Below are 16,558 nucleotides of genomic sequence, written 5' to 3' on the forward strand. Positions count from 1 at the left end.
AGAAGGAATATCTCGACATGCCCCACACCTGGACCCCTAGAAATTTCACTGAGTTGGAAGGCACCTGAATTTTTGTTGGGTTAATTTCCCACTTTCTAACATGCAAATGTCTTATCAATAAGTCTAGAGTCATTGATAATTTTTCCTTACTGGTCCAAATAGCATAATGGCATCAATGTAATGGACCAGTGTGGTGTCTTGTGGAAGGGAAAGATGATCAAGTTCCTTTGGACTAAATTATGACATCATGCTGAAGATTTTATATACCCCTGAGGTAGGACAGTGAAAGCGTATGACTGGCCTTGCCAGCTGAAGGCACATTGCTTCTGATGATCTTTTAAAACAGGTATAGAGAAAAAGGCATTAGCCAGATCAATAGGTGTATAATAGGTACCAGAAGATATATTAATTTGCTTAAGCAATGAAACCACATCTGGAAAAACAGCTGCAACTGAGTCATCATGTAGTTAAGATTATGATAATCCACTGTTATTCTTTGAGATCCATCCATTTTTTTGCACAGGCCACAAAGGCAAATCGAATGGTGATGTGGTGTGTATCATCACTCCTGCATCCTTCAAGTCCTTGATTGTGCCACTAATATCTGCAATCCTCCAGGAATGCAGTGTTGCTTTTAGTTACTATTTTCTTGTCTAGAGGTAGTTCTAATGGCTTTCACTTGGCCTTTCCTGATATAATGGCCCTTAACTCCACATGCCAGGGATGCAATGTGGACATTCTGTCAGTTGCTGAGTATGTCTATTCTAATTATGCATTCTGGAATCAGAGGAGTAACTACAGGATGGATTCAGACACCCACTGACCTGAACTAAGACTTGATTAATAACCTGATCTCCATATACTCTCACTCTGACCAGTCACCCATGGTGACATTTTGGGTCTCCTGGAATTAGTGTCAGTTGAGAGCCAGTGTCCTGTAATCCCAAAATAGTTTGATAATTTCTTTTTCACCCAATGAACAGTCACTGTCCTAAGAGGTTGCAGATCCCTTTGGTGAAATCTGAGAGAAAAATTACTAATATAAAATTTCTGGTAGTGTAATGAAGTCCTTTCTTAAGAGGGCCTGGCCTCCTCTTCATCAAGGGGATGTAGATCTATAAACTGGCTCAAGTCTTGGAATTGATTGAGGGGCCATGATACTCTATTCTCTATTCTGGTGATTCAAGTAAGACTGTCTAGATTATTCCACAAAAAAAATATTTAATAGATTCTACAAAAAAAAAAAAAAAAAAAAAACCTAGTAGATTTCTCATCTATTTAACTCCTAGGGATACCATGATTAACTGGCCAACACCATAAGTCCACATGAGTCAGACTATTCTTATTATGGCTTTGACTCTGCTATTCATTATGGTCACCATGCCCATCTTGTCTTTGGACATCAAGTGCTATCACTTGGCCCCTAGACCATGGGGTGCAATTGGGGCAGTTCCCCCTGTCAAATCTGACTTATATAAGATAGTAATCATAGCAGTCTTCAAAGATACTAAGGCTCCCTTCACAAATTTATTCTTCACTGCTATGGTAAAAGGTATGTCTTCTGAGCACTCCATGGGTGGTTCTGGGGGTCCAAGCTGATAAATCCACTCTAATGTGCTAATTTCCATAGGCCTTTTTATGTCTTATCTATAATATACCAAGGTAGGTCTGACATTTCAACTTGATTTAGTGTAGGCCACCACTTAATCCATGTTTCAGTGAACCCAAATCAACTATTAAATCCTTCTCTAACAACTATTAAATCCTTCTCTAACCTCTCAAGCTGAAGTATGGCATGAAGAATCTGTGCTTAGTGGACTAATATCCGTAAACTTAGGCAGATCCAGATTTATGTTCCTTGCACCATTATCTTACACCCTTAATAGCCAATACCACATATCCCCCAGGTTTCTGTTTGTATGTATCAGAAAAATCAAGTAGTTATTTTGGAATGTAGCATCCCTCCTCCTGGGTCATAGTTTGTACTTCATCTCTTAAGGCTTGCTGGGATTTAAATCTAGTTATAGGTCTAGAAGCAAAAACAGGCAGTGTGGGTGGGTAGTGGGGACATTGAGGAATGTCTTGTAAGGCAATACCCCAGGCAAAGCCCAGGCACCACCCCAAGAAATATCTCAGACAAAGACTCTTCAAGCACAGCTGGTTAATGTCATCACATGGGATGGAAGGGATGATGGTTTTACTGGAGAGGGTGGCTTAGCAAACAAAGATGGAGGAATCTCTTCAGATCAGAGTAAAAGAGTTGGTCTGTTGGCAGGAGTGATTCAATAGCATTTAGGAGCTCAGCATCCCCAGCGTCCTGATTATCTGCTTATACATCCCCATCTGAAGTTTCAGGATCCCATTTCTTCCCAATCAATGCCCTCAATTTAACATCAGACATCATTCGCGATTGGGAATTTAATTAGCATTGTAATTCAGCCACTCTTATTATAAGACTCTGGGCTTGGTTTTCGGCAATATAAGCTCTGTTACTACAAGAAATAAGGCTTTCTTCAGGGCACAAGTGGCAACTTTCAGGTTTTTGATGTGGTGCATCAGACGTGACTCTAAAGCCCTGAGCTCATCTCTTTCTTTTACTACTTTGTGTAGCGAAAGCAAGACCAACCAACCCTATGCTTCTCAGTTTGACAGAAATTATGAAAAGCACCACATACGCAATCACTCAAAGCCTTGTTTCTCACAAATATTTCATCCAATGGTGGTGATATTTTATGTATTTCTACTGCTCTCTCGTGCCATGGATTAGAAGTTCCTTCTTCCCTACTGGAATTAGAGTCTTCAGTGTATTTAGGTCAAGCTAGACTTGAGAAACAATTCACAAAACTCATCCTTAAAATTTTATTCCTCCAGAACCCTCTCAATACCATATGCCTTAGGCTGGGTTCTCTAGATAAGCAAAATCAGTAAAGCATATATACATATAAATATATATGTTGTTGTTATTTGCCGTCAAGTCAGACCCGACTCATAGCAACCCCTACTTGGGTTTCCAAGGCAGTATCACTACCGAAATAGATTGCCCAACCTTCCTTCTGAGGAGTGGCTGGTGGGTTTGAATCACCAGTCCTCTGGTTAGCAGTCAAGTGCCTTAGGCACTATGCTACCAGAGCTCCTATAAATATATATAGGGAAACATTTCAAGGAAATGTCTCACACAATTGTGGAGGCTGGCAAGTCCCAAATCCATGAGTAAAGTGTCAGGCTGGAGGCTTCTCCTGACTTACACGGTTGCAGGGGCTGATGAACCCAAAATCAGGAAATCAGACAGCAAGCTGCTTGATCATGTCCCAAGAACTGGAGGTGAGAGGATGATGAGTCAGATGCAGGATGGAGAGAGAGTGAGCTTTGCAATATCATCCATATGTATTGGCCACACCACCAAGGAAACTGATTGGCTTTCAAGTGATTAGCATTTCAACTGATTAGCTGTTCACATCAGATCACAAAATGGAGGACAATTACATTACATTATGGAAGAGCAATGTCTGCCAAACCAGTGAGAATCATAGCCTAGTCAGGTTGACACATAACGTTAACCATCACAACCAACTGGCAAATATCACAAGAAAAACTGAGCAGAAGATAAAGGATAGGGTTGTTGTTAGGTGCCATTGAGTCAGTTTCAACTCATAAGGTCCCTATGTACAACAGAAGGAGACACTGCCTGGCCCTGTTCCATCCTCACAAGCGTTGCTGTGCTTGAACCCATTGTTGCAGCCACTGTGTCAACTGTTCTCATTGAGGATCCTCCCCATTTTTGCTGACCCTCTACTTTACCAAGCATGGCTTCCCTCTCCAGGGACTTGTCCCTCCTGATAACATGACCAATGTATGAGAGATGAAGTCTGGCCATTCTTGCTTCTAAGGAGCATTCTGGCAGTACTTCTTCCAAGACAGACTTGTTCTTTTTTCTGGCAGTCTATAGTATACTCAATATTCTTTGCCAATATCATAATTCAAATGCATCAATTCTTCTGTGGTGTTCCTTATTCTTTGCCTAGCTTTCACATGCATATAAGGCAATTGACAATATTATAGTTTGGGTTAGGCACACCTTAGTCTTCAAAGTGACATCTTTGCTCTTTTAACACTTTAAAGAGGTCTTTTGCAACAGATTTACACAATGCAATATATCATTTGATTTTGACTGCTGTGTCCATAGGGGTTGATTGTAGATCCAAGTAAAACATAACCTTTGACAACTTCAATCTTTTCTCCATTTATCAAAATGTTGCTTATTGGACCAGTTGTGAGGATTTTTGTTTTCTTTATATTGAGGTGTAATCCACACTGCAGGCTGTAGTTTCGATCTTTATCAGTAAATACTTTAAGTCCTTTTACTTTCAGCAAACAAGTTTGTGTCATCTGCATATAGCAGGTTGTTAATGAATCTTCCTCCAACCTTGATGCCACATTCTTCTTCATATAGGTCTAGATCTAGCTACACTTGAGAAACAATTCACAAAACTCATCCTTAAAATTCTGTTCCTCCAGAACCACTCTCAGTACCATATACCTTAGGCTGGGTTCAGCTTCTCCCTTTATTTGCTCAGCATACAGATTGAATAAGTATGGTGAAAGGATACACCCAGATGCAAACTTTTCTTGATTTGAAACCATGACATATCCCCTTGTTCTGTTCCAGCAACTTCCTCTTGGTCTATGAACAGATTCTTCATGAGCACAATTAAGTGTTCTAAAATTCCCATTCTTTGCAAAGTTATCCATAACTTGTTGTGATCTACACAGTTAAATGCCTTTGTGTAGGGAGCTCTGGTAGCATAGTGCCTAAGGCACTTGACTTCTAACCAGAAGGCTGGCGGTTCAAACCCACCAACCACTCCTCGGAAGGAAGATGGGGCAATCTACTTCCGTAGTGATACTGCCTTGGAAACCCAAGGAGGAGTCACTATGAGTTGGGTCTGACTCGACGGCACATAACAACAACAACAGTCAATAAAACACAGGTAAACATCTGTCTAGTATTTTCTGTTTTCAGCCAAGATCCATCCAACATCAGCAATGATACCTCTTGTTTCAAATCCTCTTCTTAATCCACTTTGAGTGTCTGGCAATCCCCTGTCAATATACTACTGCAACTGTTTTTGAATTATCTTCAGCAAAATTTTACTTGCATGTGGTATTAATGATTATTGTTGTTGTTGTTATGTGCCATCGAGTTGGACCTGACTCATAGCAACCCCTCCTTGGGTTTCCGAGGCAGTATCACTACAGAAGTAGATTGCCCAACCTTCCTTCCGAGGAGTTGGCTGGTGGGTTTGAACCACCAGCCTTCTGGTTAGCAGTCAAGTGCCTTAGGCACTACGCTACATGATATTGTTCAATAATTTCCACAGTCTGTTGGATCACCTTTCTTTGGAATGGGCACAAATATGGATCTCTTCCAGTTGGTTGGCCAGATAGCTGTCTCCCAAATTTCTTGGCATAAACAAGTGAGCACCTCCAGCACTGCATCCATTTGCTGAACCATCTCAATGAGTATTCTGTTAATTCCTGGGGTCCTATTTTTTTTGTCAATGCCTTCAGTGCATCTTGGACTTCTTCTTCAATACCATTGATTCTTGATCATATGCTACCTCCTGAAATGATTGAGTGTCAACCAATTTTTTGTTGTGACTCTGTGTATTCATTCCTTCCACCTTCTTTTGATGCTTCCTGCATTGTTCAATATTTTGCCCATAGCATCCTTCAATATTGCAACTCAAAGACTTGGAATTTTTTTCTTCACTTCTTTCAGCTTGAGAAATGTCAAGCATGCTTCCCCCTTTGAATTGCCAACTCCAGGTCTTTGCACATTTCATTATAGTACTTTACTTTGTTCCATTGAGCTACTCTTTGAAATCTTCTGTTCAGCTCTTTTACTTCATCATTTCTTCTATTTGCTTTAGCTATTCTCCATTCAAAAGCAAGTTTCAGAGTCTCTTCTGACATCCATTTTTGTCTTTTCTTTCTCTCCTGTCTTTTTAATGACCTTTTGCTTTCTTCATGTATGATATCCTTGATGTCACCCCACAACTCATCTTGTCTCAGTCATTAGTGTTTAATGACCCAAATCTATTCTTCAGAGGGTCTCTATATTCAGATGAGATATACTCAAGGTTTTATTTTGGCTCTCATGGATATGTTAAAATTTTCTTCAGCTTCAACTTAAACTTGCATATGTATGATTCATGGTCTGTTCCAGTCAGCCCCTAGCCATTTTCTGGCTGATAATATTGAACTTCTCCATTGTCTCCTTCTGTATTCCATCTGGAAGGAATGTATAGTCACCACCATTTATGTGGTTGAAAAAAGTATTTGTGATGAATAAATTGTTGGTCTTGCAAAATTCTACCATACAATATCCTGAGTCATTTCTCTATCACCAAGGCCACATGTTCCAACTACCAATACTTCTTCTTTGTTTCTAACTTTCACATTATAATCACCAATAATTATCAATGCATGTTTGGTCAATTTCAGACTGCAGAAGTTGGCAAAACTCTTCAATTTTTTCATCATTGGCTCTAGTGGTCAGTGGCTAAATTTGAATAATAGTAGTATTAAATGGTCTTTCTTGTTGGTATATGGATATTATTTTATCACTGACAGCTTTGTACTTAAGGATACTAAATGTTCTTTTTAACAATGAATGTGATGTTATTTCTCTTCAATTTATTCCTGGCATAGTAGGCTGTGTTAGGTTGGATTCTCTAGAGAAGCAAAACCAGTAAAGCTTATATATACATATAGAGAAAGAGAAATTTATCTTAGGAAAATGGCTCACACACTTCTAGAAGCTGGCAAGTCCCAAGTTCTTGGATCAAACGTCAAGCTAGAGGCTTTTCCCAACTCACGCAACTGCAGGGGCTGACAAGCTCAAGTTTGGCAGGCTGTTGACTCCAACGAATGATGAATCCAAGATCTCCAGGCCGAATGGTGGATTGTTCTCTCACAGATAGTTGTAGGCAGCACAATAGGATCCCAATCCACAGAAGAGTGTCTCTTTTCCCAGGATGCCAAAAGTATATTTCCCTAGGCCACATCCCTAGGGAAACTCCCTTTCAATGGATTGGCTGCTCAAAACTCTGATCCCATCATGGGAATGACCCATATCACAATTGCTTAAACCACACAGAATTGTGGTCCAGCCAAGTTGACACACAGCTCCAACTATCACACAGACCATATGATCACCCAATTCAAAATGTCCAATACCAGTCCATTTCAGCCACTAATGCTTAGGATATTGATCTTTATTGTTCCATTTCATTTTTTAACAACTTACAGTTTTCCTAGATTCATACATTGAACATTCCACATTCTGATTACTAATGGATGTTTGCAGCTGTTTCTTCTCATTTCGAGTCATGCCTCATCAGCCAATGAATGTTCCAAAAGCTTTACTCCATCTACTTCATTAAGGTCAACTCTACTTTGAGGAGGCAACTCTTCCCTAGTTGTATTTTGAATGACTTCTATTTTGAGTGGCTCATCTTCTGACACGATATCAGATAATGTTTTCCTTCCATTCATAAGGCATTCAGTGGTCAGTATTTTTCAGAAGTGGACCTGGCCACATCCTTCTTCATAGTCTGTCTTAGTCTGGAAGCTCTTCTGATGGCTGTCCACCATGGGTGACCCTGTTAATATTTGAAATACTGGTGGCATAGCTTCCAGCATCACAGCAACACGCAAGCCACCACAGTGCAACAAACTGACAGACGAGTGGTGGAATGATACATTTTAAACCAGGGGTCCAGTCTCTTGTTAATGAAGCAGGCCTAAGATGTACAGGAAATTATTCAAGAACAAATTCAAAGTTTTTAAGAATCACAAAATTATTTTAGCATTTAACTAAAAATCTCTATGTTTTTTACTCAAAATTTTTGGTAATAGTTTTTTTTTCTTGCAGCTGAACTCTAATAATTTCACCTGAGGCTTCCACCTATTACTATTCTAGGGAAATTCAAAACAAAAAAACAAACTCACTGCCATCAAGTCAATTCCTACATATAGTGACCCCCCCATTGGGTTTCTCAGGCTGTAAATCTTTATAGAAGTAGATTGCCCCATCTTCCTTCATTGAAGCAGCTGGTAGGTTTGAACCACTGACCCTCTGATTAGCAGCCCAATGCCTTACTCACTATGCCACCAGAGCTCCTTCTAGGGAAACTAAGTAATAAAGAAAATTCATTAACAGCTGTGTAGACCTCACAGCAAATTACTGGCATTTAATAAATGTATAACACTGATAGAATAAAGGGACATTTAAATGAGGATGTACACATAAATTTCCTGTATCTCATTAATTTTTTGGACAAACTTTTTACTGATAGAGTAAAGCTCCCATAAGTAAAAGCTCAGTAATATTTTTATTAACTGTTGCAGTTTCCTTCCTTTAGGAAGTTCTTAATTTGAAGCAATATATAAGACTATTACCTTAAATAACACACATGAACCATAAACATATGAATATCTATGTTTTTAAAATCAACTTTGCACTGAATGCCAAGTAGGAGATTTATATGGAGAGTAAAGGTGATAGGCATGTCTCACAGGAAAAAAGGTTAAATTATTGACAAAAAGGAAGCATCCAGGAAGGAAAATGGTCAATTTAAACGCTGTAGGTGTATGATTTTTCCTCGAATGATGAGAGAGTCTCAAAAACTGGAAAGAGGTCTATAATGGTTCTCTTGAGGTTTAGAAACAAAAAAATGTAAAAGCGAAAAGGAAAATAGGCACGTTCTAGAGGCGCAGGAGGTCCCTGGGTTACAAAAAACCTTTTGCTCTTTGCTACTGTCACAGGAAGTAACATGGGATCACCCTTAGTCCGAATCTACTCCACTGCAACTAACAATAACAAAAAGTTGCCGGTTCACACCCACCCAGCGGCGAAATTGAAAAAAGTCCTGGCGGTCTGCTTGCATAAACAGTACAGCCAACAACACCCTACGGAGCTCAGTTTTATTCAGAGGGTCGCCATGAGTTCGTACCCACAGGAGTAACGGGTTTGGAGCCGGTAGTTACACCATAAGCATTTAGTCCAAAGTTTTGCATTCTATTGGGAGCTAAAAGAACTCGTGCAAAAACAAAAGAAATCAAGGGAAGATGCTGTGGTCAAATGCGCAGAGGCCGGCATCACACGCCCACATTCTTCCACGTGCAATTAATTGTTTGAAAACCACTGAAGAGTCCAGATGTCTCATTTTACTGAGGAATAATCCGACACAGAAACAAAGGTGATCTGTTCACCGTCACAGACTACAATTCGGATGCCAAGTTTCCACACAGCTCAAAATTTTTTCATTTACGACTAAGAGAAGGGAGAACGAGTGCGTTTTAACCCAAATGGATGACAAGTGTGGAGAAGCCCGAGCTAAGGACGGCGAAAGGCCGCGGGGTCCTCTGTCCAGACTTCTCCTCGAGCGGCCACCAGGTGGCGCACTAGGCCCGCTGCTCGTCTAGAGGCAGAGTGCGTGAAGATTGGAGGAGTGTGCGTTGGTCGCCTTGGAAACCGAGGAGTGACTGCCGCGGAGCCGAAGGCTGCAAAGGTGGCGAGTGAGGTAGAAGTGAAGGCTACAGGCCCACTGCAATTTCGGTAGTTGGAAACCTGCGAGGGGAAGTGTAGAGACAAACTTGCTTACGTGCTAAAACCCTAACTCCTTCCAGTCTGATACTGAAAATTTTATAAACCTTCCCGCTTCCCACCCCCACAGGTGCATCTTCGCTACCCGATTGGTCTTCGTCCCGAACTGGGCCAGGCGACTCTGCCTGGACAGTATGGAGCCACTATGAGGGATTTTCGTAGGCTGCAGTCGTCCTGTCCACAAGGGAGATCGAGGGGGAGGCACGTCTTTTTTCTTTTTATCTGGTCACAGCATTAACCCATCTTTTTTCCGCTTTGCAGTAGAGCTCTTGGATGTGTTGCTTGTTTCCCCTTCTAGGTCGTCTGCTCTAGAGAGCAGAATCGGAGTTGGATTCAGGCTTGTAACCCTCACGATGCCCCCACACAGTCCTTAACGAACAGTAGGTGCTCAGTAAACGAAGAATGCCTTCCATGTGTAGGATGCTTTATCACTTGACAGTTTTCCAGAAACATGTCATTTGAGCTTCATTAATAACTCTAACAGGATGAAGGAAAGATGAAGTTCAGAGGTTTGCCCGAAGTTAGAAAACTCAATAGTGGAGGAGCTGGGTGCTTTTCTCACCCAATTCTCAGGCATCCTTGCATCCTCCCCAATACCAGTACAGTGCCTCTCCCATTTGAGGTACTTCATAAGAGCTCAGTGTGTTGATGGCTTCACTCTTACACCCTCAACCCATAGGTTGATTTTGATAAAACACGCGGTTTCTTTGTATTATGAATTTGTTAGATTTGTATATTACCTTATTTATTTCTTCACTTCCCTTCGTAATTCTCTGCTAGGCAGACAGAATTGAGGAAGTGGTAACACCCCCGCCCCCCCAAAAAAAAACTTATGTGAAGACAGAAAAGGAAAATAATAAGGCTGGATATTTATCAGTGTGTGTGATAATTGCTCATGGATGATCTTGCTCCCACCAGGAAGACCTTGCCAGTAGATCCTCTTTGTATTCACCAAAAAAATACCAAACCACTGCTCTTTAAAGTTTGAAGTAGGAAGAGAGAAGCTTTTTTTTCCTCTACCATTTGCATTTATTTCCATTATCTGTACAATTTTGTTTTGATGGCTAGGTTTTTTGTTTGTTTGTTTTTTGTTTTTTTTTTTTTGTTTTTGACAGTTCCAAAATGGAAGGACAGCAGGAGTTGGAAAAAAAATGTAGTACTGGTTGTTAGAGAAGTTGTAACAATATACTGTATTTCAAACTATTTGTAACTAGCAAGTCTGGATCAGAAGACTGACCAATTTTTCAGTGATGCAGACAAATTTTTTTTTTTTTTTTTTTGTTTTTTTTTTTTTTGTTTTTGACAGTTCCAAAATGGAAGGACAGCAGGAGTTGGAAAAAAAATGTAGTACTGGTTGTTAGAGAAGTTGTAACAATATACTGTATTTCAAACTATTTGTAACTAGCAAGTCTGGATCAGAAGACTGACCAATTTTTCAGCTAAAAATGCAACATAATTTGGTCAGTGCAGTTCAAAATTTGCTGCTGTAAAGGATTTGCATGTATGAAGAATAAAAATGCTAGTATAATGTGCATCATCAATCCATGTCCAGGCATCCAAGTAAAAGTTGAAAATATCATCCATCTAGATGTTTTTTAAAATCTTAATTTGAATATATGGCTCTTTAATGTTATATTGCTACATTGGCTAAATTTTATATTTTAATATATTGATTAATACTAACCAGTTGATACTAACTGGTGTTGTCTGAAATTACTTTTAAATAATAAAATTTTAGATGATATCTGGGCTATAAAACTTTAAATAAATTCTTTAAAAAAAACATGCTGGAGAACATTTCTAATACATTTAAAAATTATATTAAAAATGCTTTCTGACATAGGTGGGAATTTGAGTTTAAAAGTAATTTTATTTTCCATAAATAAAATTCCATTTTATTTTCCAGGATATGTGCAATATTATGAATAAATAGAGCCACTGATAAAGAAAGTGAGCATGCATTATTTGAAAGTAAATTATTCAAATTAAATGATTTATTGAGCATTTATTTGGTATTCTTAAGAGACCTCCAATAGACCTATGTGCCAACATCTATTTTTGAAATCCCAAAGATAAGGGTTTAATGAAGTAGCTAGTTGTTAATCAGCATTAACAGAGTTATATTTTGTTGCAGAGGAGTTTCCTGATGTTTTTAAAATATATATGCATTTTAGTCTTGCAATTAATCCTAAATTGAGATGTATGCTTTTTAAGTACAGTGGTTCTTTAGCAAGGCTTTGGGAGGAACTGTTGCTATCGGTTGACTTATACAAGTTTGTATTTAGTTATGGTAGAGCCAAGATAAGACTATAAACCTTCCAGGGATCCCTTCCATACAGGGATCTTTTAACTACATTATGTTTTCACCCTCTGATAGAGTCTTATTTACAGAACTTTTGTCATTAATATGCTGTTAAGTAAATATCCTTATTTTTACTTAATCTACATTTATACTAAACATTATCTAACAAATGTCAGTAATGTATCAGACAGTGTTTCTCTGCTATTCATAAGGTTTTCCCTGGCCAATTCTTTCAGAAGTGGATGGCCTCCTCCTTCTTCCTAGTCTGTATCAGTCTCTAAGCTGTTAAAACATGTGCAACCCTACTGGAACAGCCTCAAGCCTCACAGCAACATGCCACCATAGTAGGACCAACTGACAGACAAATTTGTCTCCTTTAGCTGTTCAAAACCTCTCCACTCTCTTCTCCCTCCCCTCACATAGATCCCTGCCTCTTTCCCTCTGCTTGGGAGGGCTGTGGCCTGGGTCCCCAGCCTTACGGGGTCCCTGCCTCTGCTTCCTTGCTGATGAAGATTAAAGAATACAGTCTACAGTATGGATTACATCTCAATATAAAGAAAACAAAAATCCTCACAACTGGACCTATAAGCAGCATCACGATAAATGGAGAAAAGATTGAAGTTGTCAAAGACATCACACATTGCTTTGTGCTATAATTGATGCCATTGGAAGCAACAGTCAGGATATTAGATGACTTCTAGCACTGGGCAAGTTGGTTGCAAGGGACCTCTTTCAAGTGCTGAGGAGCAAGGATGTCTCTTCGAGGACTAAGGTATGCCTGACGCAAGCCATGATCTTTTTAATCGCCTCGTATGCAGGTAAGAGCTGGACAATGAATCAGGAAGACTGAAGAGGAATTGATGCTTTTGAGTTGTGGTGTTGGAGAAGAATGCTGAAAGTATAATGGACTGCTAAAAGAACTAACAGATCTGTCCTGGAGGAAGTGCAGCCTGAATGCTCCTTGGAAGCGAGAATGGCCAGACTTCGTCTCACCTACTTTGGTCATATTGTTAGAAGGGACCATTCCCTGGAGAAGGATGTCATGCTTGGTAAGGTGGAGGGCTGACGAACGGGGGAAGGCCCTCAACGAGATGGATTGACACAGTGGCTGCGATGGTGGACTCAAGTATAGCAAGGATCGTGGAGCTGGGGCGGAACCAGGCAGTGTTTTGTTCTGCTGTGCATAAGGTCACTATGAGTCAGACACGAGTTGACGGCACCTAACAACAACAACAAATGTCAGGATCCATTTCATGTCTGGAAAGTATTAGAACAGAACTGCCATTCTTCTTGCAAAAACAAAATGCAACCACTGCTGTGGAGTCAGATCCGACTCTTAGCCACCCCTCCTTGGGTTTCCAAGGCAGTATCACTATGGAAGTAGATTGCCCAACCTTCCTTCCAGGGAGTGGCTGGTGGGTTTGAACCACCAGCCTTCTGGTTAGCAGTCAAATGCTTTAAGCACTAAGCCACCAGAACCACCACAAAATCATGAAAGGACTCATAAGGAGGAAGATGTATATTTATGACTCCATAAAAATCATGGAAAGAGTCATTAGAAGGAAAGAGTCATTAGAGTTGAGCTAGGATCTTAAGACTGTGCAGTAAGGGACTCTGTATTTTATGGGTGATTTTGCAGAACCATGCAAAGCATTATGGGTAACAGAACATATGAAGAAAATGGTTATTATGTGTTTTCACTTAATAAACTTTTAACTTTGCACTGAGAAACAGTGGTGGTAGTGGGAGTTGCCATTGAGTTGATGCATACTCATGATGATGCCATGGGTGCAGAATAGCCCTGCTCCCCGTAGGGTTTTCAAGGCTATGACATTTCAGAACCAAAGGCCTTACTCCCAAGGTGCCTCTGGTGGGTTAGTAGTCCAGTGCTTAACCATTTTACCACCTCCTGAGAAGCATTTGGGGAATATTTTTAAAAAACATTCTGTGACAGAAAATGATCAGGGAGCAGACTGAAAAGGCTGGAGAATTGATTCTTCCAAACCCAGCCTGTTCCTCATCCATTTTCATTCAATGGTATCTGTTATAGAGGGCCTAGGGTTGGGAAAGAAAACACACACACACACACACACACACACACACAAAATGAACACAAAGAAGAGGTCACAGTAGAGGCAAAGACCTCCATAGCATTGCCTACACAATGTTAGTAAAGTCTCTCTCTCTTTTTTCCCCCCAGAGTTTTCTTTTTCTGTATTTGTCTACATTCAGCTTAATTCAGATGAGAAGTATTTTTTAAAGTTACTCATTATTTTTAAAATTTTGCTGGAGTGTACTTGTTTCTTCTTATCAATATGACTGGGAATCTTGTCTGTTCTATGACAGAGGATCAGATAATGTGCCATGCTTTCCTGGATGATAATTACATTTCCTTTGTATTTTCCAGGATTTTCACCCTTTACTAGATAGAAATCCTCCAGGTGGTCAGGAACTGTAAATTCTTAGAAATCTTCACCAAAGTCCGCATTGTTTATAGCCATTGTCAAATGAAAAATACATTTGAAATTCTGTCTTTAGCTCTTTGCAAAACTTCAGCTCTTACACAGGCAATCCAAAATTGGCTCACTAATTTTCTTGAAAGTATGTGAAACATTGAATCTTAATATAGTTTATGCATAAATCATTTGTGCTTAATGGATCCACATTTTCACCCATGTCTTATTAAAATCCTTTGTAGTGAGCTGCAGTTAAGTAACTAATTATGCATTACTTGGAGCAGTTAAAAACATAAGAGCCAGGTAACTGAGGTAACTGAGCAAAATGAGGCCATTTTCCCTCATGTACCAGATGGTTAGGAGGGACCATAAGACTTGATCTCTTCCATATGACTCAGAAAGAAAATTAGAGATTAATACTGACATTTGTTTTAAGTTTGAAATCTTTAAAATAGTTGTTAAATAGTAAAAGTTATGGTTTTAAAATGAAAAACTTATCAGCATGCTATTTTTTATGCACTACTCAAGTTAAAAATTCTAGTTCTAAAATAGAAAATAATATAAAAAGTTAACTCTATCATAAACAAAATAAAGCATTTTTTCTTCATTTCTGTGAACTGCGATGATTTAACGATGACACATTTTGGCATGTAGCTTCTGGAATTATTCTGAATACTTTCATACTAAATATAATATCCTCTCAATGTATTAAACTTTTTGTTGTGTCATCTGTGTGCTTTTTTTCTCTTTGGAAATACTGTAGTATACTTGTATCCACACGTAGTCAAATCTTTTAGCATATAGCGACATATACGCTTGTCTAGACTAGAAAAGTCTCAGACATGAAGATTGTGCCTCACTAGGTCTGAATATGTGTGCAACATGTCTACAATGAAAAAGTATGTTTTCATTTTGAGAATTTTTCCACTCTGAATCTGAATGATCTATGTAGATTGCTATGAATAAAACCAGTTTAGTGATCCAAATCAATGATAAAGGTTGACAATACCAAACCTCATGGATTAGTCTTTACACATATTACTGTTTTTGATGACTGGCAGACATATTCAGCTTTACAGTAATTTGGTGTTTGACAAAGCATTATATGGAGGGATAACTGAAGGGAAAGAGGAAGGAACATAATATTAATGTCTTACTATATGTCAGACGGGGGCTCTGGTGGCATAGTGCCTAAAGCATTTGGTTGCTAATCAGAAGGCTGGTGGTTCAAACCCACCAGCCACTCCTCAGAAGGAAGGTTGGGCAAACTACTTCTGTAGTGATACTGCCTCGGAAACCCAAAGAGGGGTCGCTATGAGTCAGATCCGACTTGATGGCAGTGTATTGCATTATATATCAGACAGTATTCTAGGTGCTTTAAATGTTGTTGTTGTTGTTGTTGTTATGTGCTGTCGAGTCAAACCCGACTCATAGCGACCCCTCCTTGGGTTTCCGAGGCAGTATCACTACGGAAGTAGGATTGCCCAACCTTCCTTCCGAGGAGTGGCTGGTGGGTTTGAACCGCCAGCTGTCTGCTTAGCAGGCAAGTGTCTCAGCCACTATGCTACCAGAGCTCCCGTTGTTGTTGTTAGGTGACATCAAATGATTTTCCACTCATAGCGACCCTGTGTACAACAGAATTAAACACTGTACAGTCCTGTGCCATCCTCACAGTCTTTGCGATGCTTGAGCCCATCGTGACAGACACTTTGTCATTCCATCTCATTGAGGATCTTCCCCTTTTTTGCTGCCTCTCTACATTACCAAGCATATCATTCTCCAGGGACTGTCCCTTCTGACCACGTGGCCAAAGTACATGAGACAAAGTCTAGCCATTTTCACTTCTAAGGAGCATTCCAGCTATACTTCTTCCAAGACAAATTTGTCCATTCTTCTGGCAGCCCATGGTATTTTCAGAATTCTTCGCCAATACAACAATTCAAATGCATCAATTCTTCTTCCATCTTCCTTATTCATTGTCCAGCTCTCACATACATATGAGGCGATTGAAAATACTGTGGCTTGGCTCAGTTGCACCTTAGTCTTCAAAGTGACATCTTTGCTCTGAAACACTTTAACAAGGTGCTCTTTTGCAGCAGTGAAAATATGTCATTTTTTTTCAGGTTTTTT

This window comes from Orycteropus afer, unplaced genomic scaffold (assembly GCF_000298275.1).
Source record: "Orycteropus afer afer isolate SDZICR_OR568_19922 unplaced genomic scaffold, OryAfe1.0 scaffold00154, whole genome shotgun sequence".
NCBI classification, from domain to species: domain Eukaryota; kingdom Metazoa; phylum Chordata; class Mammalia; order Tubulidentata; family Orycteropodidae; genus Orycteropus; species Orycteropus afer.